Below are 4,374 nucleotides of genomic sequence, written 5' to 3' on the forward strand. Positions count from 1 at the left end.
GTGTTGGAAATATGCCCTAGAGGCAATAATAAAATGGTTATTATTATATTTCCTTGTTCATGATAATTGTCTATTGTTCATGCTATAATTGTGTTATCCGGAAATCGTAATACATGTGTGAATACATATACCACAACATGTCCCTAGTGAGCCTCTAGTTGACTAGCTCGTTGATCAACATATAGTCATCGTTTCCTTACTATGGACATAGGATGTCATTGATAAGGGGATCACATCATTAGGAGAATGATGTGATGGACAAGACCCAATCCTAAGCATAGCACAAGCTCGTGTAGTTCGTTTGCTAGAGCTTTTCCAATGTCAAGTATCATTTTCTTAGACCATGAGATCGTGTAACTCCCGGATGCCGTAGGAGTACTTTGGGTGTACCAAAAATCACAACGTAACTGGGTGACTATAAAGGTATACTACAAGTATCCCCGAAAGTATCTGTTGAGTTGACACGGATCGAGACTGGGATTTGTCACTCCGTATGACGGAGAGGTATCTCTGGGCCCACTCGGTAATGAATCATCATAATGAGCTCAATGTTACCAAGTGTTTGGTCATGGGATCATGCATTACGGTACGAGTAAAGTGACTTGCCTGTAACGAGATTGAACGAGGTATTGGGATACCGACGATCGAATCTCGGGCAAGTAACGTACCAATTGACAAAGGGAATTGTATACGGGATTACCTGAATCCTTGACATCGTGGTTCATTCAATGGGATCATAGTGGAACATGTAGGAGCCAACATGGGTATCCAGATCCTGCTGTTGGTTATTGGCCGGAGAGCTGTCTCGGTCATGTCTGCATGATTCCCGAACTGTAGGGTCTACACATTTAAGGTTCGGTGATGCTAGGGTTGTAGAGATATTAGTATGCGGTAACCCGAAAGTTGTTCGAAGTCCCGGATGAGATCTCGGATGTCACGAGGAGTTCCGGAATGGTCCAGAGGTGAAGATTTGTATATAGGAAGTCCAGTTTCGGCCATCGAGAAAGTTTCCGGGGTCACCGGTATTATACCGGGACCACCGAAAGGGTCCCGGGGGTCCACCGGGTGGGCCCACCTATCTCGGAGGGCCCCATGGGCTGAAGAGGGAAGGGAACCAGCCCCTGGTGGGCTGGTGCGCCCCCCTTGGGCCTCCCCCTGCGCCTAGTGTTGGAAACCCTAGGGGTGGGGGGCGCCCCACTTGGCTTGGGGGGCAAGTTCCCCCCTTGGCCACCGCCCCCCCCCCTTGAGATGGGATCTCTAGGGGGGCGGTGCACCCCCTATGGCCCCTATATAAAGAGGGGGGGAGGGAGGGCAGCCGCACCCTAGTCCCTAGCGCCTCCCTCAACCCCGTAACACCTCTCCCTCTCGCTGAGCTTGGCGAAGCCCTGCCGAGATCGCCGCTACTTCCACCACCACGCCGTCGTGCTGCTGGATCTCCATCAACCTCTCCTTCCCCCTTGCTGGATCAAGGAGGAGACGTCTTCCCCAACCGTACGTGTGTTGAACGCGGAGGTGCCGTCCGTTCGGCACTAGGATCTTCGGTGATTTGGATCACGACGAGTACGACTCCCTCAACCCCGTTCTCTTGAACGTTTCCGCTCGTGATCTACAAGGGTATGTATATGCTCTCCTCTCTCTCGTTGCTAGATGACTCCATAGATTGATCTTGGTGAAGCGTAGAATTTTTTTATTTTCTGCAACGTTCCCTAACAGTGGCATCATGAGCTAGGTCTATGCGTAGTTTCTATGCACGAGTAGAACACAATCTTGTTGTGGGCATAGATGTTGTCAATTTTCTTGCCACTACTAGTCTTATCTTGTTTCGGCGGCATCGTGGGATGAAGAGGCCCGGACCGACCTTACACGTACGCTTATGTGAGACAGGTTCCACTGACTGACATGCACTAGTTGCATAAGGTGGCTAGCGGGTGTCTGTCTCTCCCACTTTAGTCGGATCGGATTCGATGAAAAGGGTCCTTATGAAGGGTAAATAGAAATTGGAATATCACGTTGTGGTTTTACGTAGGTAAGAAACGTTCTTGCTAGAACCCTATTGCAGCCAGGTAAAAACATGCAACAACAATTAGAGGACGTCTAACTTGTTTGCAGCATATGCCGTGTGATGTGATATGGCCAAACAGGTTGTGATGAATGATATATATGTGATGTATGAGATTGATCATGTTCTTGTAATAGGAATCACGACTTGCATGTCGATGAGTATGACAACCGGCAGGAGCCATAGGAGTTGTCTTAATTATTGTATGACTTGTGTGTCAATGAATAAACGCCATGTAATTACTTTACTTTAGTGCTAAACCGTTAGCCATAGTAGTAGAAGTAATAGTTGGCGAACAACTTCATGGAGACACAATGACGGAGATCGTGGTGTCATGCCGGTGACGAAGATGATCATGGCGCCCTGAAGATGGAGATCAAAGGAGCAATATGATATTGGCCATATCATGTCACTATTTGATTGCATGTGATGTTTATCATGTTTTTGCATCTTATTTGCTTAAGAACGACGGTAGAAAATAAGATGATCCCTCATAATAATTTCAAGAAAGTGTTCCCCCTAACTGTGCGCCGGTGCGAAAGTTCGTTGTTTCGAAGCACCACGTGATGATCGGGTGTGATAGATTCCAACATCCACATACAACGGGTGTAAGACAGATTTACACATGCAAAACAGTTATGCTGACTTGACGAGCCTAGCATGTACAGACATGGCCTCGGAACACAAGAGACCGAAAGGTCGAACATGAGTCATATGGAAGATACTATCAACATGGAGATGTTCACCGATGATGACTAGTCCGTCTCATGTGATGATCGGACACGGTCTAGTTGAGTCGGATCATGTATCACTTAGATGACTAGAGGGATGTCTAATCTGAGTGGGAGTTCATTAAATAATTTGATTAGATGAACTTAATTATCATGAACTTAGTCTAAGAACCTTTGCAAAAATATCTTGTAGATCAAATGGCCCACGCTCATGTCAACCTCAACTTCAACGTGTTCCTAGAGAAAACCAAGCTGAAAGATGATGGCAGCAACTATATGGATTGGGTCCGGAACCTGAGGATCATCCTCATAGCTGCCAAGAAAGTATATGTCCTAGAAGCACCGCTACGTGAAGCACCCATCCCAGAGAACCAAGACGTTATGAACGCTTGGCATTCGCGTGCTGATGATTACTCCCTCGTTCAGTGCGGCCTGCTTTACAGCTTAGAACCGGGGCTCCAAAAGCATTTTGAGCAACACGGAGCATATGAGATGTTCGAAGAGCTGAAAATGGTGTTCCAAGCTCATGCCCGGGTCGAGAGATATGAAGTCTTCGACAAGTTCTACAGTTGTAAGATGGAGGAAAATAGTTCTGTCAGTGAGCACATACTCAAAATGTCTGGGTTGCACAACCGCTTGTCCTAGCTGGACATTAACCTCCCGGATGAGGCGGTCATTGACAAATCCTTCAATCGCTCCCAAATAGCTACAAGAGCTTTGTGATGAACTACAATATGCAGGGGATGGTGAAAACTATTCCTGAAGTATTTTCAATGCTGAAATCAGCGGAGGTGGAAATCAAAAAGGAACATCAAGTGTTGATGGTCAATAAAACCACTAGTTTCAAGAAAGCAAGGGTAAGAAGAAATTCAAGAAGGACGGCAAGGGAGTTGCCGCGCCCGGTAAGCCAGTTGCCGAGAAGAAGCCAAAGAATGGACCCAAACCTGAGACTGAGTGCTTTTATCGCAAGGGAAGCGGACACTGGAAGCAGAACTGCCCCAAATACTTAGCAGACAAGAAGGCCGGCAACACTAAAGGTATATGTGATATACATGTAATTGATGTCACTACAAAAAAAGACACATCCGTGACATTTTGGGCCACACGAAATTTTTTTCTGTCATACATATGACACTTCTATGACGATAATTGTGACAAAACCCGGTATCATCATAGATGTGGTGGCCTCCTACTTCTATGACAAAAAATCATGAAAGAAAATGGGCTTTTCGTCCTGGGCGGCCGGAGATGTAGCTGCTTGACATTCTTTGTGCCGTCCATGACGGAAAAAACCGTGGTAGAAGCGAGGGGGAGGAAAATTTCGGGGAGTTGCTGGTTACGGTGGGAGGTCGGGGGCCAAGTGATGCGCGTTTCTCTCGTACACGTACGCGCATGTGTGCGAGGCGTTGGCTCTAACTGAACCCGAGCGAGGCGTTGGGCTCTAACTAAAGCCGAGCGATTGCACTACAGGCTACGCGTTACTGAACCCGAGCGATCGATCGATGGCTGTTAACTGAACCTAATGGAGCGATTCCTTCGCTACTACTACTAACTGAAGCCGATCGATTGGATGAACAGTGAGCG

Source organism: Triticum dicoccoides, chromosome 1B, assembly GCF_002162155.2.
Source record: "Triticum dicoccoides isolate Atlit2015 ecotype Zavitan chromosome 1B, WEW_v2.0, whole genome shotgun sequence".
NCBI classification, from domain to species: Eukaryota; Viridiplantae; Streptophyta; class Magnoliopsida; order Poales; family Poaceae; genus Triticum; species Triticum dicoccoides.